Source organism: Bos grunniens, chromosome 5, assembly GCF_055505025.1.
Source record: "Bos grunniens cultivar Pamir isolate PY7600 chromosome 5, Bosgru_T2T1.0, whole genome shotgun sequence".
Taxonomy (NCBI): domain Eukaryota; kingdom Metazoa; phylum Chordata; class Mammalia; order Artiodactyla; family Bovidae; genus Bos; species Bos grunniens.
Window position 1 is genome coordinate 65,353,196 of NC_141169.1, and position 27,742 is coordinate 65,380,937.

At 39.1% G+C, this 27,742-nt stretch overlaps 1 protein-coding gene and 1 long non-coding RNA gene across 3 annotated transcripts in view; one reads left to right on the top strand and one right to left on the bottom strand.

Annotated features, from left to right (window-relative positions):
• The window catches only part of LOC147372288 (uncharacterized), a 32,207-nt gene extending 31,529 nt beyond the window's left edge, over nt 1-678 (bottom strand). Inside the window, exon 1 of one of the 2 annotated variants that reach the window (XR_015163976.1) lies at nt 530-634. This is a non-coding gene — a long non-coding RNA (uncharacterized LOC147372288). Of the gene's footprint in view, nt 1-529 lie in introns of both variants that reach the window. The other variant, XR_015163975.1, reaches the window with a different exon arrangement.
• Nucleotides 1-27,742, top strand: part of NR1H4 (nuclear receptor subfamily 1 group H member 4) — a 127,535-nt gene that overhangs the window by 14,363 nt on the left and 85,430 nt on the right. The gene's annotated exons all lie outside the window — the stretch shown is intronic.

Genomic DNA, 27,742 nt, shown 5'->3' on the forward strand with positions numbered 1-27,742 from the left:
ACAACTTTGAAAATAACGTTGATATGGGTGATTTTCTTGGAAAATATAGATGAATAAAAATTGACTCAGCGAGATATAGAACAATCAAATAGACCTGTATTCATAGAAGTTGAAAATTAAATTCAAAAGGCACCAGGCCCAGAAGGATCTATAGGAAAGTTCCATTGAATTTCAAAGAACATGTGAAAAAATTATAAAAAGCTTTCTCATTCATTCTAAGAGGCTACCAAATGATGTTAACAAAGCCAGACAAGCACAGAAGACCAGTGAAGGTCCAGTCAGAGACAGAAATCTTGCCAATTGTTGACAATTATGGAAAGAATTGGTAACTAGTTGTAAAGTTGTTACCCAGGTAACCAAAAGGATAAAAGGAGAAGTTTAACGTATCAGAATTGTAGCAGCTGCAGAAAGCAGTTTACATGGTAGGGTGTGAAAGAGTAAAGAAGTTGAACATATGAAAATAAAGACATATGAAGAAGGGTGTCCATGAGCTGAAACTCAGATCTCTAAAGAGAGGTTGCTACCATACCTGTGCTGGTGTATCAGCCTTGTGGGGAGATGGAGGGATGTGGTGGTTGCTGAGGCTGCTTCTGCAAGTGTCAGAAAAACAACAAACTGGATTCAGCTGTTGCTATGAGAAGAAACTGCCCTGGCTGGGTGAAGAAGTGTTGCTAGGATACTGTACACAGGAAAAGGAAGCAGACGGCAAGATCACAGCAAGCTGTCAGGGAGCAAAAATCCCTTCTTCCTCTTCTAGCCTTGTCATCTCCTTTGTTAGTCAGAGACCAAGAAGAAGCCAGTTGGCAAAGCAGAAATGTGGTTTGTGCAGTTCCAAACCTAGCGTCACAAATCAACATATAGAAGAGTGGGCTTGGAGCTGAGACTATAAAGAAAGCTGAGTGCAAAGAATTGATGCTTTTGAACTGTGGTGTTGGAGAAGACTCTTGAGAGTCCCTTGGACTGCAAAGAGATCCAACCAGTCCATCCTAAAGGAGATCAGTCCTGGGTGTTCATTGGAAGGACTGATGTTGAAGCTGAAACTCCAATACTTTGGCCACCTGATGCGAAGAGCTGACTCATTTGAAAAGACCCTGATGCTGGGAAGGATAGAGGACAGGAGGAGAAGGGGATGACAGAGGATGAGATGGTTGGATGGCATCACCAACTCAATGGACATGGGTTTGGGTGGACTCTGGGAGTTGGTGATGGACAGGGAAGCCTGGCGTGCTGCAGTTCATGGGGTTGCAAAGAGTCGGACACAACTGAGCGACTGAACTGAACTGAGCTGGAGCTGAGAGAGCTCAGAGAGCACATACACAAGGAAAGTTTACACTTATCCCATATTATAAATGGATGAAAAAAAAAACTAAAACATCAACATATTAAACCTAACAGTGTAGAAAAAAATATTTCACAGCAAAGTAGGACTTTTTGCAGGAATGCAAGGAAGCTCAGAAAGCTATTTATCAACAGATAGAAGTAGATAGATTCTGAAAAAGCATTTGATGAAAGTCAATGCTTGTTCCTGAAAAAATTGCTTAACAAAACTAGTTAGAAAAGCATCATTGTATATAATGGTGATACATCAGAAAAATTCTTACCAAAGTCAGAAATAAGACAAGGAGGTGTATTATCACTGCTCCATTTCAACATTAAATTGGAGGGCTTAAAAATACAACTTAATAAGAAAAAGAAGAAAATATTTACACTTGAGTAGAAGAAATAAAATTGTCAGTTTTGGTAAAAGTCTGATGTACTATTTTTAAAAATCCAAGGAAAACATTGGAAAAGCTAGTAAGACTGATATAAAAATTCAGAAGGATACATACATGATCATATGAAAAGCTAGAAACCATGTCTTTCCTGTGTATCAGTGATGATCAATTAGAAAATATAAAACTGTTTATCTTACAACAAAAGTGTAAAACACACATCAGAAACATAACAAGATTTGTAGAGAGAATAAAAACTATAAAATATATATAAATAAACCTAAAAATGTACAGAAAGTTCTATTAAAGGACACAAAAGAAGGTTTGAATAAATAGACCTAGATGGGAAGACTGAATTTCGTTAAAGTATCACTTTAATTCAGTCCCAATAGCAATTACAGCTGGATGTTTTTAACAGGAAAACTAATAAACTGATATTTGAAGTTCATCTGATTGGAAAAAATTGGGCTGGAATAAAAAATTTTTAAGAAAGAATAAGGTTCTTGCCTTGCTGCTGCTGCTGCTGCTGCTAAGTCACTTCAGTCGTGTCCGACTCTGTGCGACCCCATAGACGGCAGCCCACCAGGCCCCGCTGTCCCTGGGATTCTCCAGGCAAGAACACTGGAGTGGGTTGCCATTTCCTTCTCCAATGCATGAAAGTGAAAAGTGAAAGTGAAGTCACTCAGTCATGTCCAACTCTTAGTGACCCCATGGACTGCAGCCTACCAGGTTCCTCTGTCCATGGGATTTTTCAGGCAAGAGTACTAGAGTGGGGTGCCATTGCCTTCTCCAAATAAAATGTATTATAAGGTGATATTAATTAAAATAATGTGACACTTAATGTGAAAATAGATAATTTGATAATTGAAAGAGAAGAAAACATTTAGAAACAGGCATACATTTATGGAATTTATGGTAAAATTATCATTTTAATAGTATTGGAAAAGAGAGACTATTGAATATTGATTTGGAAAAGAAAAAAAGTTAGGTCATAATTAAACACCAAGTCTCAGATTAATGGAATATGTTTAAGAAATTATTAGGAAAAAATATATGACAGTGTATTTAAATCTTGAAAATTAGAACAACTTTCCTAAGCAAAATATAAACATAGGAACCATGAAGAGAATGAATGGATAGACCTGACTGCAGAAAAATGGAAATTATTTTACCCAAAGAAAGACACTGTTATTTTACCCAAAGAAAGACACTGTATTTGAGAAATATATGACTGCTTGAGAGAATGTTTTTGCAACATATTTATAAAAAATGTACTTATAATCCAGTCACTGAGTTAATTCTTTGCAGACATGATTTAGTTCTCAGAGAAAGAGGACTAACTGAAGTTGATATTATTTGTTCCCAATCTGGCAGAGAGAAAACTGAGATTTGGAAAGTATTTATAAGCATCTTGCTTAATTTCTCACAGTTTCTAAGTGGTGGGGCCAAAATTTCATACCAATTCTGTTTGACTTTCAGAGCTCTTTCCCATGACCTTTTTTCTTCCTAGTGCTAACTTAGTTTACCTTGAACATTTCTAAAATTGCACTGTTATCTCATTTGAAGTATTCTCTGACCTCATCTCTTATGCTGTGATCCTATGGAGTATTAGTCCCTTAAATCATCCATAACACAATGAAAGAATAAATGGATTATATGGATAGTGTAATGTCAATGAGTCTACAAATATTTATTCTATGCAAAGGGAGAGGGATAACCTTATCATGTCCATTCACAATTAAAAACTTGGCATAAACAGGAGCTAGTAGAGAAATTTGAAGTTGGCCAGTTCTCTGATTTGTTGTGCAGTGTTGTCAGAATTATTCATCAGGCTAGCTTCATGCTGACAAGTGATAATTTCGGCAGGGCAAGTGAATTTCATGACCCAAGCCCACAGGAAACTCTTAAGCATGGAACTTGATGCTTGCTTTATCAATGAATGACTCTAAACAAATTCTAGATTGGGATAATGTGGTGAAGAAAAGAAAGAAGTTCCCAGAATTTGGAGAAAAAAAAAAAACAACCTTTATTTAGATAAAAACCTGCAACTCCCATTTTCTACCTTATCTTTGGCCAAATATTTGAACAGAGTTGCAATAACAGAGCTAAACTGATAGTTTTCAGTTACATTTCTTTTCATCTGTTTCCTTGTGGTGCTGCTAGATTATGACTCCTGTTACCTTTGTTATATGGGATTATTAACATTTCTTGAGCTAATCATTCCCGTACCTCATGGCTGTTTCCACTCTCCTCTGTCTGTCCTTTTAACATTGGTATTTTTTAGACTTATACCCAAGGCCTTTTCTGCTGGTCTCATCTAACCTATAGCTCCAGTTACCAGAATGTGCAAGTGATATCTGTATTATTTAGGGAGATTTTGGTGGCATCAGAGGACCCAATAATGACCTAACGATGATATCAGGTACCTCACAGGACAAGAAATCTGGAGATAGTGTGTTCCAGGGTTGGCTCAGGAGTTCAGAGATGTCATCAGGTACCAAGGTTCTTTACATCTTTCAGCTCTGGCATTCACGGAGCCATCTTACCAGTTTCTAGATAGCAGCTGAAGCTCCAAACCTCAGTTTCTCACAATACTTTTAAAGTGGGAAGGAGGGGAGTTTTGAAGGCAGAAGAGGGCTCTCTTCTCATGTTGCTCTCTGCTTCATAAGGAGGAAAATCTTTCCTCAGTGGACTTCACTTGCCTTAGAAGTAAGTCCTGTATCATACCAATGACAAAGAGAAATGGGGTTACCAGGATTGACTTGTGTGTGTATGTATGTGTGTGTTAGTTGCTTAGTTGTGTCCGACTCTTTGCAACCCCATGGACTGTAGCCCACCAGGCTCCTCCATCCATGGAACTTTCCAGGAAAGAGTTCTGGAGTGGGTTGCCATTTCCTTCTCCAAGGATTGACTTAACCAATTTTTATTTCATTCTTTGAACTGAGTACATCACTGCGTGAATAAAATTAGAGTTCTGTTAGCAAGGAAGATGGGAGGGAGTGGTCATTGGATGGTTAATTAATAATGTCAAGCATAGCACCCCAAAATCAATATCTTCAACCCTAATCTACTTCATTAAGTTTAGTCCCATTTATGCAAATACCTGCAAGACATCTATCTCACACTTCTCAGATTCCATAAACTCATCACTTTCCCTGACAGTCCTTTGCCTAAACCCTGAGGTCCTGCCCTATTGCACACATAGACCTCCTTCTGCTTTAATGAAACAAATGACATTGCCATTCATTCAGTTGCCCAAAACAAAAACCTAGGTATAAACTTTAACATCCCTTATCCCTTAACCTTCAGTTCAGTTCAGTTCAGTTCAATCTCTCAGTCATGTCCGACTCTTTGCGACTCCATGAATCGCAGCACGCCAGGCCTCCCTGTCCATCACCAACTCCCGGAGTTCACTCAGACTCACGTCCATCGAGTCAGTGATGCCATCCAGCCATCTCATCCTCTGTCGTCCCCTTCTCCTCCTGCCCCCAATCCCTCCCAGCATCAGAGTCTTTTCCAATGAGTCAACTCTTCACATGAGGTGGCCAAAGTACTGGAGTTTCAGTCTTAGCATCATTCCTTCCAAAGAAATCCCAGGGCTGATCTCCTTCAGAATGGACTGGTTGGATCTCCTTGCAGTCCAAGGGACTCTCAAGAGTCTTCTCCAACACCACAGTTCAAAAGCATCAATTCTTCGGCACTCAGCTTTCTTTATACTCCAACTCTCACATTCATACATGACCACTGGAAAAACCACAGCCTTAATCAATCACAAATTCCCAATGTGTCTTCTTAATATGGCTCAGATATTATGCCTTTCTTTGTCTTCCTTTTCATAGAAATAAGAAAAATCACTAACAAAACAATTCATTATATAATATTTACAAAATTTTCAAATTGTATTTCTAAAATTTTTAAATAAAACTGTTTATGGTTTTAAGAAAAAATTTTTTGTGTTTTAGTTATTGATGGATAGCACACTTTTTAAATTTTTAAGCAAATTCTGTTAGTGTATGGTCCCTAGAAAAGAGAGTATGAAGCAAAATTTACACACTTACTGGAGGAAAGGATGCAATCCTGAGGACATAGGAGAGAGGGAAAAAAAGAATAAAGCAGAGATGGAGGGAAAACAATAGAAGTTGGTGTATTGCCAAGTTTAGGTACGCCTTCTCAAGAAAACATTGCTAGCTAATGTGGGAAATCTCCTGAGTGGTCAGTCATGTGGATTCACTGCTTTTCAGAACGGTCCTTTGTGAAAGAAGAATAAGGACATGACATGTATCTGCAGTCTTGTTTCTATCTTCTGGCTCATTGGTGAAAACCTGCCTACAAGGCATTGAGAATCTCACACTTGCCCCTTTATTACTCAGCCCTTGTGGACAACCACTGGCTGGAAAAACTAGAGTCTTCATGGAGTTCAGCCAGGTTTGGCCTCACACCAGACTTGCTATAGCTCCCGTGCTGCTGGCACAGTGAAGCCCAGGTCTCAGCCCAGTCCTCATCCCAGGGGAGGCTGAGAAAATTGAAGATGTTAGGATATGAGGTGATGGTGGCTGCAGCTGGAGTGTGAGCCGTCTCTGGGATGGCTGCAATCTGGGAAGAAGGGCAAGTGACCAGGGCTGCAGAGTACGTGAGGATGAGCAGATCTGGCGCAGTGCATGAACTAAACATCACACAGTGCATGAGAAATGGATGAAAGGATCCTATAAGTACTTAAAAAGTGACCAAAAGGGTAAAAAGTACATATGGCAGAATTCTTTCATCTACTGTTGATATTTTTCCAGATACTTTTGGATGTCATTTGTTTAAAAATGTGATCTTGTTTTTTTAACTTATCCTCAAGTGTCAGAAAAGCCATAATTTAGTATTTTCAGAATTATACATTTAAATTTAAGTTTACATTTATTTTTCCATAGATTATAGACCTGTATTTGAAAAGCAAAACTTGAAAATTACTAGAATAAGATTCTGAAACATATTTTTATGATTTAAGACAGCAAAAAGATTTCTTAATCAGAAGACAAAAGCACAATTTGTAGAAAAAAGAATTGACATTAACATGTTTAAATTCTGTGTATCAAAATTAAAAGATAGCCCATAGGCTGAGAGAAGATATTTCCAATGCATATAACCAGAAAGGTTTAAGATCCCACATATATAAAAAATAGTTACAAATCAACAAAAAAATCCAGGCAACCCAGTGCTAAAATGATCAAAGAATATAGAGGCATGTCACAGAATTGGAAAACTGAATGCCAAAATAATAAATAATAAATAAATAAAAAGTTGCTCAGTCGTGTCTGACTCTGCGACCCCATGGACTATAGCCTACCAGGCTTCTCCATCCATGGGATTTTCTAGGCAAGAGTTCTGGAGTGGGTGCCATTTCCTTCTCCCAAATGCCAAATAAATCAGTAATCAAAGAAATCCAAAATAAATGTGTTATTATTTCATACCTCAAAGTAGAAAACCTGACCATATGATATGCTAGTGAACATATAGGGGAATAAGAGTAGAAATTGATAGAGCAAGCTTGTAGAGCAGTTCAGGAGTCTATTAAAGTTGAAACACTACAACACTACAGTTTAATTTCTAGGTGCATATCCTAGAAAACATTTGAACCTGTATGCCTGGTGTTAGATGCAAGAATGCTTGTTGCAGGACTGATTGAAATAGTGAAAAATTGGAAAAAACCTTCATGTCCATCTATGGGAGAATGGCGACATTGCAGATAATGATGAAGTAGAATTAAAACAAATGAATTAGAGCCTAGTGTTGAAAAAGCAAGTTGCAGAAAAATTTATTTCATAAATTCTATTTGTGAATAAAATTTATTTCAAGTATAAAAACACACAGAAGAGTACTATGTACTGTTTGTGACTCGGTATATAATAAAAATGTAGTATGTGTAGGAATGGCCACATACAAAGGTCATTACAATGGCAAACTTTGGAGAAGAAGGAAAGTGGATGGCATTGGGGGTTGACAGGACCTTCAACTACATGTAAGGTTTTATTTCTTTAAAATAAGAAAATGAACCAAATATGATTTTGATGAGTTAATGATTTCTCGGGGTTTTAAAAAAGATACTCTGTTTTTCTGTATGGTTGAAGACTTCAAACCAAAAACATTTATAAAAGATGAAAATCTAAAAGGAATTTAAATTCTATGCTTAAGAAATTTAAATAGAAAATTTTAATTTAAGTGTAAACTAAATTTATATTCAGAAGCATTCATTGGAAATGATTAGAAAAAATCCCATCCCATATAAATGCTAAAATTTTTATTTACAGCCCCAAACAATAGAGATCTGTCAACTTGATAAGAGTCTGCAGAATGATTCTACATGAAAAAGGAAAACAAAAAAGCAATAGAAAGGAAATGAGTAGGGCTTACTTTAATGGATAATCTGATTAAAATGCCTGTCACAGAATTTATTGATGCTGTTGATGTTTGCCAATATCTGTGTAAAGAGGAATATTAGGCAGGATACAGTTTTAGTGGCTGTCTCAAAGAACCAAAAAAATAGCAGCTTAAACAAGGGAAAAGTATGCTTCTCTGTCATACATAGCCTAGGTGTAAGTAGTTCAGAACTGATGCAGCAGTTTGAAAGTGTCAGAGACCTGAACTCCTATCTTGCTGCTCTGTCAATTCTCAACACACAACCTCCTCTTTTGGTCGAAGATGGCTGCCCCAGCCTTCACCATCATGCCCACATTTCATCCAACAGGAAGGAGATGCAAAGAAAGTAGAGGGCATGCTTCTTCCTTGTAAGGACATAACTAGTAAGTTACTCTGTCAATTCTCTCATTCCATGGCTACACTTGGCAGCAAGGGAGGCTGAGAAAGATTGTCTTTATTATGGGTGTCATGAGAACCCAAGAGTTCTCATTCTTAGCACAGAAAGGGTAACAATTAAGAATCTTAGGTCAAGTGGCAAAACTTCATTCTTTAACAGCTGGTAGAAAATTCTTCGGAGAAGGCAATGGCACCCTACTCCAGTATTCTTGCCTGGAGAATCCCATGGACGGAGGAGCCTGGTAGGCTGCAGTCCATGGGGTCGCTAAGAGTCAGACACAACTGAGTGACTTCACTTTCACTTTTCACTTTCATGCATTGGAGAGGGAAATGGCAACCCACTCCAGTATTCTTGCTTGGAGAATCCCAGGGACAGAGGAGCCTGTTGGGCTGCCGTCTATGGGGTCACACAGAGTTGGACACAACTGACTTGACTTAGCAGCAGCAGCAGCATCAGCAGAAAATTCTTAGGGTGAGAAATGTCTTGCTTAGAGAACTATCTTTCAGTCATTTTGTGTGAAAATATATGCAGTGCAGAGACTAGAAAGAGAAGGTGCAGTAAAAGGAACTCGGATGTTTCTCTGCCTGGGTAAATTTGCAATTTTTTTTTTCCTACGAAGAGAAAAGAGGGAGTAATACTAAGTTATTTGACAGAAGTCTAGACTCCCCAAACATTTATCAAGTCTGCCACTCAAAGAAAGGCTCTACGGGGACTTCCTTAGTGATCCAGTGACTGAGACTCCGTGTTCCCAATGCAGGGCACCCAGGTTCGATCCCTGGTCAGGAAACTAGATCCTGCATGCCGCAACTAAGAACCAGCGCAGCCAAATAAATAAATATATTGTTTTAAAAGACTCTGTGAAGTTGGATTTTACATATTGATGTGTAGAAATCTAGGAAGGGACTGAGTTTCAGTGTGAACCAGTATCATGCATGACAAGAGATTCCTTGAGAAAGTAAACAGTTCACAAATGAAAGTACTCAGAATCACCCCTCAGCTTTCCATTGGCTTGTCCTTTAATGCAGTTTTGGAGGAGTTATTTTCTAAGAACCTTCTAAATTTTCACAGTGAATGAAGCCCTGGCAGGTCTCTTTCATATCTGCCAGATATGCTTGAGTTTTAAGAAGAGCACAACCCAGGCTGAAGCTACAGGCTTTGCTAATCTTAGTCTGATCTTGGGGGCATCCATTTATCCTCAGCCCAAGCTTCTCCTATCACTGAGAGACAACGTGTAACATTGAGACTCCACACCAGAACATTGTATGAACTCATTGAGACTTGTTTGAGAATTTTGGTGGATGTAGTCACAAAGATGTTCAGACTCTTAAATGCTGGCCATGGCTTGAACAATCTCTAAGAATTAACTCTAGTACTTTAAAAAAAGCCCATATATTGTGGCATAAGATTAAAACTTAGGTTTAAATTGTTAGTATTTTAAAAGCTCTTCATATCTCAAGGACTTAATGATGTTGATTCATTCATTCACTATGTGTTGTGGAAGATAAGACAGTGTATTAAATATGGTCCTTGCACTCATGGAGCTTTTCATTAATTGATTGATTCATTGAGTATTTATGGAGCACCGGCTGTATACTTGCCACTGGGTTAAAAGTGAGGAATGAGATCTGCCAGCAGCCCTCAAGGAGTTTCCTATGGATGAAACAGACAAGGAGATAAACAATTACAAGACATTGGGATGCATGCTATGAAAGAGGAAAGCTTGAGGTGCTGTGCTTGTCGATAGCAAATATACAGCTTTTAAAGCCAGTTATTTGTGGGATCTATAATATGAAAAAAAAAAAAACTACAGATTGGGAGAGGCTTCCCAGTTTTCAAAGCATCTGTGATTTTTCTGGTATTGTTTACAGAACAGAGCCTGAGAAAATCTTTCCTGCTAACAAGCCAGAATTTAGTTTATAATTAGACAAGAGGGCTCAACAACCAGGGGTGATGGAACATTGCCGAGAATCTTAGAGAGGACCAAGGGAAACAGTTTACAATTAATTTAAATTTTGAGGTTTTAAAAATGTCCATTTATTTTCCATGGAAACCAATGTCAACCCATCTCAGAGACTGGGAATTTAAGGGTGGAATTCTTTGTGGTATCTTTTACCTGCTTTAATCACAAGTAGCGACTATTGATGGCTCAGATGGTTAAAAAAAAAAAAAAAAGCCTGCAATACAGGAGACTTGAGTCCAATATAGGAGACACTGGGTCGGGAAGATCCCTGGAGACGGGAATGGCTCCTCAATAGTCCAGTGTTCTTGCCTGGAGAATGCCATGGACAGAGGAGTCTGGCAGGCTACAGTCCGTGGGGTCACAAAGAGTTGGACATGACTGAGTGACTAACACACACACAGTGACTATTGAACACTAACCATATGCCAGTCATTGCTGGTTGCTTTACATTTGCTATCTTATTTTTTCTCTAAAGAGGCTAGAGGGATAGAGGATGCAAGTGTGAGATTCTAGATTTTGCTTCAGTGAGACTTCCCTGGTGGTCCAGTGGTTAAGACTTTGCTTTCCAATGCAAGGGGCACAGGTTCAGGGATCTAAGATCCCACATGCCTTGCAGCCAAAAATCCAACACATGAAAGAGAAACAATATTGTAACAAATTCAATAAAAACTTTTAAAAATAGTCCACATTTTAAAAAATCTTAAAAATAGTTTTACCCGAATCAGTCTCTGATAACCATCTCATCAAAAGGATTTGTGTTAACTTAAATGTAGGGATTCATAGTCTCACTGAGAAATAGTGCTAATTGGCATAATTTTCATTATGTAATTAGAATCCCATTTGAACCAAACTTGCTTTCTTTTTTATTTTTTGTTGTTTTTTGTTTGTTTGCTTTTTGCTGAACCAAACTTTCTTGTTGAACATCTTTTTATGCAAAATGGAAGCAAGAGATAACTGTGAGAGAGAAATCAGCTATATAGGTATTTTTCCATCTAATCTGGGCTTTGTGAAGTGTAGTCAACCAATTTATTCAAGAAACCATTTTACTTTGCTATTCTTGCTTGTCAATCAAAAAATGGGGAAACAGGTCTAAAAAATAGAAAGTAGCTTCTGGGCTTAGAAGGAGATGAGAAAAATATTTGTAGCTTTATTAAGACTGTTGGAGCTATTTCCTCTGCCACATGGTATTTTTTTGTAAATTATCTCATTTTGCTCTCTTAGCTCATGATACTGCTGTCCATCCTTCTTTTGTTTCTAAATTCAATTTATTTAAACTAAAACTAAAAAAAAACACCCAATCCACCTATTTCTCCTACTCCCCACCCTCTGCTTCTGGCAAATACCATTATGTTCTTTGTGTCTATGAACTTGTATCCCCCTCCTAGGTATATATATGTTTTTAATTTTTTATTGAGTTATATTTGATTTATAATATTATTTTAGGTGTACAACATAGTGATTCAAATTTTTATAGGTTATACTTCTCTGAAAGTTATTATAAAATATTAACTATATTCTCTGTGCTGTACGATATCCTTGTAGCTTATTTATTTTATAGATAGTGGTTTGTACCTCCTAATCCCCTACGCATATCTTGTCTCTCCCCCAATGCCTCTCCCCACTGGTAACCACTAGTATGTTCTCTATTTCTCTGAGTCTGTTCCTTTTTGTTATAGTTACTAATTTATTTTATTTTTAAATTTCACATATAAGTGATAACAGGTACTATTTGTCTTTCTCTGTCTGACTTACTGCACTTGGCATAATGTCCTCCATCCATGTTGTCACAAATGGAAAAATTTCATTCTTTTTTATGGCAGAGTAGTATTGAACTGTAGCTGTATAATGCCTCTTCTTAATCCATTTATCTATTGATAAACACTTAAGTTGCTTCCACATCATGGCTGTTGAAAAAAATGTTACTATGAACATTGGGGTGCATATTTCTGTTTGAATTAGTATTTTCATTTTCTTCAGATATACACACATGAATGGAATTGCTGGACCATACATTTTTATATTTTTAGTTTTGGGGGGGAACTATTTTCTGCAATGGTTGTACCCATTTAGACTCCCAATCAATAGTGTGTGAGGGCTCCTTCTTCTCTACATCCTTGCCAACACTTGTTATTTCCAGTCTTTTTGATAATAGCTATTTTAACACATTGTGGTTTTGATTTGCATTTCCCTAGTGCTTAATGAAGGAGAAGGCAATGGCACCCCACTCCAGTACTCTTGCCTGGAAAATCCCATGGGTGCAGAAGCCTGGTAGGCTGCAGTCCATGGGGTCGGGAAGAGTTGGACACGACTGAGCGACTTCACTTTCACCTTTCACTTTCATGCACTGGAGAAGGAAATGGCAACCCACTCCAGTGTTCTTGCCTGGAGAATCCCAGGGATGGGGGAGCCTGGTGGACTGCCGTCTATGGGGTCGCACAGAGTTGGACACAACTGAAGCGACTTAGCAGCAGCAGTAGCAGTAGTGCTTAATGATGTAGAGCATCTGTTCATGTATCTGTTGGTCATCCATATGTCTTCTTTGGAAAAATGTCTATTCACATCTTCTATCTATTTTAATCAAATTATTTCTGATTTTGCTATTGAGTCGTATGAGTTCTTTATGTATTTTGAATATTAGCCTCTTATCAAATATATGACTTGCAAATATTTTCTACCATTCAGTAGGTTATCTTTTCATTTATTGATGGTTTCCTTTTTGGTGATTTTTCATTTGATATATTTGGACTTATTTACTTTTGCTTTTGTTGCTTTTGCTTTTTGCATCAGATTCAAAAAATCATTGCCAAGACCTATGTCAAGGAGCTCACCACCTATGTTTTCTTCTAGAAGATTTATAGTTTCAGGTTTTTTATTTAAGTATTTAATCCATTCTGAGTTTATTTTTGTGTGTGGTTTAAAATAATAGTCCAGTTTCAGTCTTTTGCATGTGGCTGTCCAATTTTCCCAACACCATTTATTGAAGAGACTATCTTTCCCCATTCTGTATTCTTGCTCTTTGTCATGTGTTATTGGACTACATGTGCATGGGTTTATTGCTGGACTCTTTATTCTCTTTCATTGATCTTTGTGTTTATTTTTAATACTGATAATGCAGTGTTTTAATTAGTGTAGCTTTGTAATATGGTTTGAAATCAGGGAGTGTAATGCCTCCAGCTTTTTATTTTTCCTCAAGATTGCTTTGGCTACTCAGGATGTTCTATGATTTCACACAAATTTTAGGACTGTCTGTTCTACTTCTGTGAAAAATGCCACTGGAATTTTGATAGGCAGTTCACTGAATTTGTATATTTCCTTGAGTAGATATGCATTTTAGCAATATTAATCTTCTAACCCATGAGCAGAGAATATCTTTCCATTTATTTGTATCTTCTTTAATTTCTTTCATTAATGTCTTGTAGTTTTCAATATATAGGTCTTTTACCTCCTTGGTTAAATCTACTTGGTTAAATCTCCTCCCCCTCATTCTTTCCCAGCATCAGGGTCTTTTCCACGGAGTCAGCTCTTCACATCAGATGGCCAAAGTATTGGAGTTTCAGCTTCAACATCAGTCCTTCCAATGAACATTCAGGACTGATCTCCTTTAGGATGGACTGGCTGGATCTCCTTGCAGTCCAAGGAACTCTCAAGAGTCTTCTCCAACGCCACAGTTCAAAAGCATCAATTCTTTGGTGCTCAGCTTTCTTTATAGTCCAACTCTCACATCCATACATGGCTATTGGAAAAACCATAGCTTTGACTAGACAGAACTTTGTTGGCAAAGTAATGTCTCTGCTTTTTAATATGCTGTCTAGGTTGGTCATAACTGTCCTTCCAAGGAGTAAGCGTCTTTTAATTTCATGGCTGCAATCAGCATCTGCAGTGATTTTGGAGCCCCCAAAAATAAAATCTGCCACTGTTTAAACTGTTTCCCCATCTGTCTACCATGAAGTGATGGGACCGGATGCCATGATCTTAGTTTTCTGAATGTTGGACTTTAAGCCAACTTTTTCACTCTCCTCTTTCACTTTCATCAAGAGGCTCTTTCCAAGAAAGCATATAACCTTAGTGAAAAGTTATTTTGTAGACTTTAATAACTGGGGTAACATAACTGATGATATTGTTTACTGTAGTATTTCAAAAGCAGAAATTATCTATATACATATAAGCTATTTTTTGTAATGATCTTTGAAAAACAGATGATAAATCCTTATGAAGCATCTTATGAGGAGCTAAGTTAATATGCTCTAGATAGGTATCCTTCTGTTAAGCTAATGTGATGATTCTGATTCTTAGTTGGGAGGAAAAGCGCTCTTCCCAAAGATGTTCCAGTACAGGGAAAGAGTGAGTTCTCAGAAGGCTGGTTAGTCTTGGTTCAAGCCCCACTGCTTGGCCATTCTAGCCTTTGACCTTAGGCAAGCCCCTTAACCAGCTTCAGCTTTTTCAGCTTCAAAAAGGAGAACAGGATCTACTTTGGAAAGTTTTTGTTAACATATTAAGAGCAACTATATGCAAAATGGCAGTTTACAACATAACAAAAATGATGGTTAGCAAACTGATTCTTCTCTTTGCAGCCATAGAGGTCTAAATTAACATTTACTTCAATTCAATTCAGTCATTTTTTGCTTTTTTATTTTTTTCCCATTTTATGTGAAATGTATTTGGAGTTTCCTACATAATGTGTTTCACAAAGATAGGAAACGTACCTGTCTTATGTACTGCCGTATGCCTAATAACTGGCCCTGAGCAGGGGCTCAATAAATATGCATTTAAATGAAAGATTGAATGAATGAATGGATTAGGGTGAATTGGGGTGAGCTGTTGCTTATACCTACAGTCTTCCTGTACAGTCATACCATACACCAAGGTTTCTGGTTTGGAAATACTAGAAAGAGTACATTGCACCTCAGGATACAATGTAATATTACATTGTAATATATTCTTCTAATATTATATTGCACTTTAGTATGAGTTTTTCTGTTTCTGAAGAGGTCAGAGGAGTCTGGACCCTCCCCATACCCTCAGTGGTCTGATTGATAGTCACAGGCTCTATTTTCTGCTATTGCTAAAAACCTATTTGACTTTCATAATTTCCTTCTTCATCTTACTTTTTTTTATATTTCAGGAAGAAGAAGATAAACTCCAGATATGATTACAACTTTAGATTTTATATGTTCTTGCTATAGACACATTTTCCTTATTTTATCACATAAGCAGTAGTTTTGCTTTTTCAATATAGTTTGCTCAGCAGTTAAGCCCAGGGAAGCCCACGTTTTCAGACAGATGATTTACTGTTATGCTAAATAGCAATACTTTAGCTCTCTATTAATGGAAAAGCCCACAATTAGTTGTATTTAATCATTGGCAATGGATTCACAGAGACGATACTACCAAAGTCATTCATAGAGACTAGTGTTTAGAACTTAATTTTTTAAATAAATTAAGAAGCAATGTTAGCAAAACAGGTATTCAGTACTCATAGACAGAGAATAATAGAATCACAAAGAAAAGGGGAAATTTCTAAAATTTTTGTTCAGAGAGAGAATGGGAGGAGGTAGCATCAATGAAATTAAAGTCAGTAATTAAATCCTAATGAGTAATGATCTAGCTTTCTCTATAAAATAATGCTTGGCCCTGTTCTGGTGATAATCTGATTCTCTTTGATAAGCATAGCAGCAGAAAGGGATAATGCTTTGAAAATGGGCTTTGTTGAATAACAAAGCATTCACTCTTTTCAGCTTCATCTATATCTGATCCCCAAACCTGATATGGACACACACCCTTCCTTTGCCTGGAAGCAGGAAAGAGGGGGCTGGGCTGACGTCTAAGGTAATTCATCATTCTGCAGTGAGATGTGTCTCCTCAGATTGTCACCTTGTATTTTATCCTCCCAATATAATGGATGATGATGAATCATTGTAGTAGTAGTATGAGTTTATTTCTGAAGCGTAAACTCCAGAGATTGGTATAGAGAGTCAGCTCATCTTTTACCTATTGTTTTGGTCCTGCTTGTAAGATACCAGGGCTTCCCTGGTGGCTCAGATGGTAAAAAATCTGCCTGCAATGCAGAAGACCTGGGTTCGATCCCTGGGTAAGACACCAGCCTGAGGGCTTATACCCAAGGGGTGGCATCTGATTAGTTGGGCTGGACCAGGGGTGAAATTTGCCAGACATGTTAAAATTTATGCTCTCAAAAACTATAGGCTTCTTGGTCCAGGAAGGAATATTTCAGCCACAGAAATAACACTGAGGTTTTAAATCTAGAAATGAGCAGGTTTAAATCTCAGGCCAAAACTCAAGAGTGTGAAAAATAGTTCTGTTTCCCATTTTGCCAAGTTGCCAAGCAATTAAATTTTGGTCATTATTGGCACTTGGCCTGGGGTTGTGTCAAGTTCTCACACATAAAGCTCCTGCAACCATGGGACATCACCCACAGTGTTCACTGTTGAGCTGACCCTTGTCCCAGCCTGTGGGGGCTCTGCAGCTCAGTTACTTCTGTGCTGCTCTCAGGGTACCCAATTCTTCGGCAGTGTTTGGAACTATTCTACACAGCCCTCCCTCCAGAGGGGAAGTTGTTAGAAATGTGATTTTGAGGAACATGGCTGACAGTGGAACATTTTACAGTCAAAGCAAGTAGGATGAATAGTCTAATATTTATTCCAGAAAAGTTAGAATTTCATTATAAAACTGTGTATATAAAACTATTGATAAAGCATTTGAGATGTTTGCTTGAATCAAAGAGACCTTCAGGGACCATCCCAAGAAACTGTCTAAATCATTTAAAACCTTGTTTACTTGACATCATTTTACCATAAAGGACAAAGCTGCAATTTATTCAGAATTTACTCTGTGTTAGGCCCTGTTCTAATTTTTTACACACAGGATCTCTTAATCTTTACAGCAACTTTGTGAGGGTGATATTATTGATACTACCAAGAGCTCAGGATGAAGACTCTGGGAAGCAGAGAACATGACTGATTCAAACCCAGGTTGATTGGTGCAGCACCAGCTCAATTTAGAGGGAGAGTTACTGTATTCTCCCTCAAAATCTTTTAGCAACTTTCTATTTTTCTGATGGAAAGTTTTTCTCTGAATCTCATTTAAATTGCTCATGCTGCAGTCTAAGCCCTTTTTCTCTTTGTCTCCTTTGTGACTGCAGAGAACAGCTGGTCACCATCCCACTGACAATGCAATGATGCGTCGTTCAAGGAGGGGACAGTAATTGTCCTCCTTCAGAACTGACAATCTCAGCTCCTTGAACTGTTTTCCCTTGGCCCTATTTTCCCCCAAACCTTCAATTACATCTTTGTTTCTTGCCCAGTCTTTTGAGGACGGCTCCACAAATTAACTCCTCACCAGCACTGGATGTGGGACAGGGCGAGGTTCAGGCAGTTTGAGTTTATGTTCTGAATTTCCTTAAAATGAGCATCACTGGGCTGATTCTAATCTGTGGTCAGCCTCAGGGGCCCCCTCGAGTCCCTCCTTGGATCCCTCCAAATGCAGGTCTTAGCTTCCTATGCATCTGGTCCCAACTACAGAGGGCACATAGACCTCGGGTGACCTTTACCTCATTTTGTGTTAAAATTTTTCACGTGTCCTTATCTCTGCCTCTCCCTTTAAAATGCCCTTCCCCCACTCTTCAAATATCCTCACAACTTCCTTATCTTCAAAGGCTCTGCTCAAAGACCCAGTCCACTCTGATGACCAAGAGAATGGACTCTCACCCACCTCCAGCCAGCCACACACCTTTTCTAATTCTCTCTAAGGTCTTTTGACTTTCTGCTTAGAATATCTATGTCCATATCATATCATTCATTTAAAAAATTGATTGGCAGTTTTATTTTTAAAGTAGCCAGTGCATGCGAATAGTATTCAATCCAAAATGTACAAAAGGCACACACTACAAACATTTTCCCTAATACTTTGTCCCTGCAGAGGCAAGCAGTTAGTGTTATCAGTCTCATATGTATTTATTATAATTCTAGACATAGCCTATGTATCTAGTTTGCAATTTTACATATGTATTTAACAGCGAACACATTTTTCTGTACTTTATTTTCAATTAGTAATATAGCTTGGACACTGTTCCATTATAAGCTTCTTTATCTTCTTTGTGGCTGTACAATATTCTCTTCCGTGGCTATACAGTAATTAACTTCACCAATCCCTGGTAAAGGACATTTGGTTTTAAGAGTAGAGGCTTTAGAATCAGACTACCTTGATAAAATTCTTCTCATTTCTTATTAGTTATATGACCTTGGGGGAATTACAATAGTGCTTTCTTCCCAGACTTCCCTCATGGCTCAAATGGTACAGAACCTGTCTGAAATGCAGGAGACTCAGGTTTGATCCCTGGGTAAGGATTATCCCCTGGAGTAGGAAATGGAAACCCTCTCTAGTATTCTTGCCTGGGAAATCCCATGGACAGAGGAGCCTGGCAGGTTACAGTTAATGGGGTCGCAAAGAGTCAGACACAGCTGAGAGACTAACACTTCTTCCTAGGGTTGTTGAGGATTAAATATGTTAATCAATGTAAAGTACTTATAATAATCTGTGGCACATCAGATCAGATCAGTCGCTCAGTCATGTCCGACTCTTTGCGACTCCATGAATCGCAGCACGCCAGGCCTCCCTGTCCATCACCAACTCCCGGAGTTCACTCAGACTCACGTCCATCGAGTCAGTGATGCCATCCAGCCATCTCTTCCTCTGTCGTCCCCTTCTCCTCCTGCCCCCAATCCCTCCCAGCATCAGAGTCTTTTCCAATGAGTCAACTCTTCGCATGAGGTGGCCAAAGTACTGGAGTTTCAGCTTTAGCATCATTCCTTCCAAAGAAATCCCAGGGCTGATCTCCTTCAGAATGGACTGGTTGGATCTCCTTGCAGTCCAAGGGACTCTCAAGAGTCTTCTCCAACACCACAGTTCCAAAGCATCAATTCTTCGGCGCTCAGCCCTCTTCACAGTCCAACTCACACATCCATACATGACCACAGGAAAAACCATAGCCTTGACTAGATGAACCTTTGTTGGCAAAGTAATATCTCTGCTTTTTAATATGCTATCTAGGTTGGTCATAACTCTCCTTCCAAGGAGTAAGCGTCTTTTAATTTCATGGCTGCAGTCACCATCTGCAGTGATTTTGGAGCCCCCCAAAATAAAGTCTGACACTGTTTCCACTGTTTCCCCATCTATTTCCCATGAAGTGGTGGGACCAGATGCCATGATCTTCATTTTCTGAATGTTGAGCTTTAAGCCCACTTTTTCACTCTCCACTTTCACTTTCATCAAGAGGCTTTTGAGTTCCTCTTCACTTTCTGCCATAAGGGTGGTGTCATCTGCATATCTGAGGTGATTAATATTTCTCCCGGCAATCTTGATTCCAGCTTGTGTTTCTTCCAGCCCAGCGTTTCTCACGATGTACTCTACATGTAAGTTAAATAAACAGGGTGACAATATACAGCCTTGATGAACTTCTTTTCCTATTTGGAACCAGTCTGTTGTTCCATGTCCAGTTCTAACTGTTGCTTCCTGACCTGCATACAAATTTCTCAAGAGGCAAGTCAGGTGGTCTGGTATTCCCATCTCTTTCAGAATTTTCCACAGTTTATCGTGGTCCACACAGTCAAAGGCTTTGGCATAGTCAATAAAGCAGAAATAGATGTTTTTCTGGAACTCTCTTGCCTTTTCCATGATCCAGCAGGTGTTGGCAATTTGATCTCTGGTTCCTCTGCCTTTTCTAAAACCAGCTTGAACATCAGGAAGTTCACGGTTCACATATTGCTGAAGCCTGGCTTGGAGAATTTTGAGCATTACTTTACTAGCGTGTGAGATGAGTGCAATTGTGCGGTAGTTTGAGCATTCTTTGGCATTGCATTTCTTTGGGATTGGAATGAAAACTGACCTTTTCCAGTCCTGTGGCCACTGCTGAGTTTTCCAAATTTGCTCGTGTGGTACATAGTAAGCTCCTAATAAATGTCAGTTTTTGCTTGGATTATTTCCCAAATTTTGCTAGTGCATTCTATGCTGAAGTAAATGACCTTGAACATAGGAGTGATATCCAGATATTTAGCAACACTTAACAGCACCAGCACTGACCAATCAGAAAGAGGTTGGCCATAGTGCTGAGCATGATCCTGGAGCCCCTGCAGTTTCATACATTATATCTTGAGTTACTGGGTCTCATCTCAGGTCAGTACTTACCAATGAGTAATGCAGGAGATGTGGGTTTGATTCCTGGGTCAGGAAGATCCCCTGGAGAAGGGAATGGTTACCCACTGCAGTATTCATTCCTGGAGAATGCCATGGACAGAGGAGACTGTGGATTGCAGTCCATGAGACTGCAATGATTTGGACACAACTGAGTGGCTAACACTTTACTTTCTTTTTCAAGCAACAGTTTTAACGTTTTAACAATCAGTACAGCAGTTCTGGAGCATACAGGAGAATTTAGCTGTTCCCATGCATCATTTCACCTATCTGTGCGTATATCTTTTAGAATAAATTCCTGAAAGTGGAATTGCTAGGTAAAAGTTCATGTACACTTGCAATTTGTCCTTCTTAGAGGTTATGCCAGTTTACATCCCCATCAACAGTAGACAAAAGGGCTTAGCCTCACTGGCACAATATGTTAGTGAATTTCTTTTTATCTTTGCTCATCTGATGGGTGAAAAATGATATCTCAGTGTGGTTTTAATTTGCATTTCTTTTATTATGATTGATTTTGGATATCTTTTTATATGCTTATTAGTCATTTGTATCCTTTTTGTTTCATCTTTTTATGCACTTTACTTGTTTTTCTTTGGTGTTGTTGATCATTTTCTTATTGATTTGCAGGAACTCTTCATATATCATATTACATTCATTCTTTTACTTAACTGTAGAGATTCATTGGTCACCTACACCAGGCTAGGGATATTGAGATTAAAAACAACCACAGAACTTGCCTTCAAAGAGCTTACAGACTTATGAAGGAGACAGATAAGGAAATAAACTATTGTAATAAAGAATAAAAAGTGCTTTGGGATGGGTGTGCCTGGGATGCTTTGGGAGCACAGGGGAGAGAGAACATTCATGTGGACTATGTCTGATTAGGAATCTGCAAAGGATGTAAAAGCCTTTGAGTAACACCTGCTTAAATGCTTGTCCTTTGTGTAAAGACTGCTGTTTTAAATACCTGGTTGACTCCTCTGTTTCAGACTCAGTTCTAAGAAAATCAGCATTATGATTTCATCATATCTGATTCTGCTCCATGGTCATGACTTATATCTGGCAAACACAACAGGAATAGAGTAGATACCTTCAGTTCAGTTCAGTCGCTCAGTCGTATCCGATTCTTTGCGACCCCATGAATCGCAGCATGCCAGGCCTCCCTGTCCATCACCAACTCCCGGAGTTCACTCAGACTCACGTCCATCGAGTCAGTGATGCCATCCAGCCATCTCTTCCTCTGTCGTCCCCTTCTCCTCCTGCCCCCAATCCCTCCCAGCATCAGAGTCTTTTCCAATGAGTCAACTCTTCGCATGAGGTGGCCAAAGTACTGGAGTTTCAGCTTTAGCATCATTCCTTCCAAAGAAATCCCAGGGCTGATCTCCTTCAGAATGGACTGGTTGGATCTCCTTGCAGTCCAAGGGACTCTCAAGAGTCTTCTCCAACACCACAGTTCAAAAGCATCAATTTTTCAGTGCTCAGCCTTCTTCACGGTCCAACTCTCACATCCATACATGACCACAGGATAAATCATAGCCTTGACTAGATGAACCTTTGTTGGCAAAGTAATGTCGCTGCTTTTCAATATGCTATCTAGGTTGGTCATAACTTTCCTTCCAAGTAGTAAGCGTCTTTTAATTTCATGGCTGCAGTCACCATCTGCAGTAATTTTGGAGCCCCAAAAAATAAAGTCTGACACTGCTTCCACCTCACCACTACTCTAAAAGCATACTTTCCTGATAGTAAGTAGCTTTGTCTCTATTGAAGACAGTTAGCTTACCTTTGAACTATCATCTAAATTTCCCAAATGGATAGAGGCATTTCCAAATATAAAATGGGCCATATCCCCAAATATGGTCCTTTGTTCTATCTATTAACAACCTTTTTCAGCAACCTTTGGGTTTTAAATGCAGGTTGGACATAATATAGCACTCAGGCCAACAGTGACCTTCATCTATTATATCTTTTATTTCCCTTATTGAGAACCTGCTGTGAATGTTTCACATCTAATTAACCCATTTAGCAGCACATGGCATTAAATGGGTCATCCTATTTTAAGACCTTTTTTTTTTTTAATGAGTTGAATGCAGTTTGGACAATCTACTCCAGCTGGGGCTGGAACAATGGAACACAAGCCTTGGATAGAACAGAAGTTCTAAACAGCTTTTCTTCTGTGTTGTTCTCGTGCATAGCAGACTTTTGAATTCCTGTGTCATAAACCCTCTAAGCAGCTCGTACTTGATCCCCCGAGGTACAGAGTCACTGCTTCAGCTCTTAGCAGTGCCAAAGAAAATAATTACACTTTTTACCAGGAAGACTTCCTGTTGTCTGAAATAATACACTGGACCAGCTTCATACTTTGTGGGGCTCAGTGGAAAATGGAAATAGAAAGACCTTTGTTGAAAAACTAAGAATTTCAACAGAATGGCAGCACAATGTTAAATCAAACATATGGTCTTCTAAGTGAGGGATCCTGTGTGACTGAACAGGTCACATGCTCATGAAGCAGCCCTGTGAATGGGTTGCAGAAAACAACAGTATATCAGCCTAGCACAGCTAATCCCTTCATCAGACCCTTGGCACCACAGATGTGGAAGGAACCTTGGCTGTCCTCTTGTTGGACATCCCTATATTCCAGGTAGGGAAACAGGCATGGAGAGATTGAGTTAAGATCCAGGCAGAGCTGGGTAGAAGCAGAGTCAAATCTATAACCAAAGATATAATGTGAGTAAAATATATGGACAAGAGACGTTCAGATTACTTATCACACCCTTTGAAATTGACCATTTCTCGTATTCTACCAGGACTTAGGTTATGTGTACCTTTGAGAGTTTTGTCACATTTCTACCAATACTTTTCCAACAAAGAAAGTAAATGGGATATGTGTCCTTTCTCTTTGCCCTTGGCTTCCTACCCCACCAAATTATGTCCAGAATCCAAGTCCATGGGCACTGATGCAATGATCTTTTGACTGATCACATGCTTTTCAAACTTTCTTAACTCTGACCTTGGGACTTCCCTGAAAGTCTGGTAGTTAAGACTCTGCACTTCCTATGCAGGAGGCGCGGATTCCATCCTTGTTTGGGGAGCTAAGATCTTCTGTGCCACAGAGACAAAACAAAATGAGAAATCAAATGTCAAAAATTATAAATGAGTGCTTGTATAATATTGGGGATTAAAGTGTCTTTCTAAGAATAGCAACAGAAGCATCAGCATTAAGAAAAAGACGGATACATTTTACTTTGCAAAAACTAAAAAAAGAATTCCGTATGGTAAAAGCATCCATGATATCAGTCCTCTGTCAGATACATGTATTAAATATTGTCTCACAATATAAAATAAATGTAAATAAATAAGCAAATAAACTTTGACCTTACAGCTGTGTTATACTGAAATCTAGGTTGCAACAACACATGCATACATAGGTGATACAGCTCCCTTAAGCAGTACTTAACCTTTCTGCTTGCAGAGGAAATATTTGCTACGCTATTTAAAAGTGCTATTTCTTTGAAACAAACAAATGCTGGTCATGATCTACTAAACTGATTTCGGGAACAACAATGGGTTATATCATGCAGTTCAAAAACCTTGCTTGAATCTCCATGTTGATTCTCTACTGGAAGGGGTAGGTGAGGACTGGAGGCATCTCACAGAAATGCTCTTCTGGAAAAAAGAATCACCAAGGCCTCCATGTGCTGGCAAAAGGGCAAGAAATAGACACATTTGGATCGTACTAGGGGGATAAAAATTGGCACGACCTTTCTGAAGGCAGTTGGAAGTGTGATCACTCTGACCTAGTAATTCCGCCTCTAGAAAACAAGGCCAAGGATATAATCACAGATGTAGCCAAATTTAACTACCAAGGATGATTATTGCAATATGATTTATAATGGAGGGAAATTAGAAATAATTCAAAGGTTCAGCAGTAGGGGTTTAGTCAAATGAGGGCATATGCCTATGAATTCAATAGTATACCTCCTTTAAATTGTTTAGTATTATGTATGTAATGAAATATTTAATAATATAAAAATAGTTATGATATATTAAATGAGAAAAGCATATTCAGAACAGTATATGCCATATGACATCATTTTTTAAGAGAAGACTTGAATGTATCTATTTTTCATTAAAGAGTTTGGGAGAAACTATATTACAGTGTATTCTATACACTATGTATGTCAGTGTATTCTGTGACTCTATGGGTTCTAAGAATATTGTTGTTCAGTCACTCAGTCATGTCTGACTCTTTGTGACCCCATGGACTGCAGCATGTCAGCCTCCCTGTCCGCTCACCATCTCCCAGATTTTGCCCAAGTTCATGTCCATTGAATTGGTGATGCTATTCAACCATCTTATCCTCTGCCGCCCTCCTCTCCTTTTGCCTTCAATCTTTCCCAGCATCAGAGTCTTTTCCAATGACTCAGCTGTTTACATCAGGTGGCCAGAGTATTGGAGCTTCAACTTCAGCATCAGTCCTTCCAATGAGTATACAGGGTTATTTCCCTTAGGATTGACTGGTTTGATTTCCTTGCAGTCCAAGGGACTCTCAAAGAATCTTCTCTACCCAGGTTCAGATGAAGGTTTAGCTGCATTCTTCAACATCTGCAGGAGGGTTTTCTCCCCACTGGAAACCCTGTGATTCCAATGAGTCACTTAGAATAGGTGAATGAAGAGGTGGGTGGAGTCCTTATAGAGCTTCTATCGATAATTTCTGGAAAATTTCATATCTAATGGGGCCAAATGCATCCCTTTGCTGTTTTATGGTGCACATCTTCATGTGACATTTCATATTGATCTTCACAATAAAAGATAGGCATTTTCCCTGTTATTGCTGGGAGTGGGGGAGAAAATTCAGGCCCAGAGATTGACTTGCTCAAGGTCATATGGTTAGACTAGTCAGAACTCAAATCCATGCCCCTGACACTAATATCAGTGCTTTCAGCAGTGCCTCTACCATGGTGCCCTCGGTTTTGGAAACTTCTGGTTATGAAAGCACAGCTTCTTGAGAGTGGTGCCTTACTGATAGCTTACAGTGAACAATGTCAGATTCGTGATCTCCGAAGAAGATTTAGCTTCAGGACCAGGGACCAGGCTTGAATATGCAGAGCTTTTGTGTAGCAGACTTTTATTAAAGTATAAAAAGGACAGAGAAAGCTTCTGACATAGATATCATAAGGGGGAAGGAGAGTGCTCCACTTGCTAGTCTTATCAAAGCCTTATATACTTTTACCAGACTCACTCCCACAACTTACATCTTAAATTAACAAGATTAGAACTAACAGTAGAAAGGTCTTACCAGACTCACTCCCACAATATACATTGTAAGATAACAGAATTAGTTAGAAGGTTCTTAAGAAGGAGAAACATGTCCTGGAGAAGGATACATTGTTACATAGTTTAAGATGAGTTGTTTTGTTGTATAATCATCAGCTCTTGGCTTAAAGAAAGTGAAGTCGCTCAGTCGAGTCCAACTCTTTGTGACCCTATGGACTGCAGCCTACCAGGCTCCTCTGTCCATGGGATTTTCCAGGCAAGAATACTGGAGTGGGTTGCCATTTCCTTCTCCAGGGCATCTTCCCAACCCAGGGATCAAACCCTGGGTCTTCCACATTGCAGGCAGATGCTTTACCATCTGAGCCACTAGGGCTTAAAGAAAGTTAGTCTTAAAGATTGTTGTCATAACAACTCAAGAGTTTAAGAAAAAACATCTTATGTGACTAAGACAAAGCAATGTAGAATAAAACGTTTGTCCCTTTCTCCTCCTAAGGGCCCTGGACTCCTTATCAACCTATCTAACAATTAACTCTCTCATTACCAAGGAAAAGACATTATTCAAGGCTGTAAAGACCATTGCAGATGGAACTTTCTGATAGATACAATGTTGGAGCAGAGATTAATGCTCACAGGTAAGCCTGAGTCATTAGGAAAAGAGGCCAGCATCAATGATCCAAGCTCTTCCTTCCTTTCCTTCTTCTGTGCATTTTAGTGTCTGTCTGTGAAGTTGAGTGCCCTGGCTTTGTACTCTGTGGTGATCACCCAGGCCTCCTAGGCTGGGTTTCACATTGGCTGTCCAAGTATTCAAAGTTCATCTATTCTACTTCCCATTTACCTCAGGATATCTTATAGTCCCTGATCTGGGGTGAACTCAATCATTAGAGTTGGGGGCAGGGGGTGGATTTTTCAAATAAAAGAAGAATCCTGGAGAAGCTAAGGAAGTCAACACATGAACCAAGAAACACTGTCAATGAATGGAGAGTTGGGTTGTTTTTTTTTTTTGGCAGAATGGCTTTTCTACTATATACTTCAGTTCAGTTCAGTTAGTTGCTCAGTTGTGTCCGACTCTTTGCGACCCCATGAATTGCAGCATGCCAGGCCTCCCTGTCCATCATCAACTCCTGGAATTCACTCAAACTCACATCCATTGAGTCGGTGATGCCATCCAGCCATCTCATCCTCTGTCGTCCCCTTTTCCTCCTGCCCCCAATCCCCCCCAGCATCAGAGTCTTTTCCAATGAGTCAATTCTTCGCATGAGGTGGCCAAAGTACTGGAGTTTCAGCTATAGCATCATTCCTTACAAAGAAATCCCAGTGCTGATCTCCTTTAGAATGGACTGGTTGGATCTTCTTGCAGTCCAAGGGACTCTCAAGAGTCTTCTCCAACACCACAGTTCAAAAGCATCCATTCTTTGGCACTTCACAGTCCAACTCTCACATCCATACATGACCACAGGAAAAACCATAGCCTTGACTAGATGGACCTTTGTTGGCAAAGTAATGTCTCTGCTTTTGAATATGCTATCTAGGTTGGTCATAACTTTCCTTCCAAGGAGTAAGCGTCTTTTAATTTCATGGCTGCAGTCACCATCTGCAGGGATTTTGGAGCCGAAAAAAATCAAGTCTGACACTGTTTCCACTGTTTCCCCATCTATTTCCCATGAAGTGATGGGACCAGATGCCATGATCTTCATTTTCTGAATGTTGAGCTTTAAGCCAACTTTTTCACTCTCCTCTTTCACTTTCATCAAGAGGCTTTTTAGTTCCTCTTCACTTTCTGCCATAAGAGTGGTG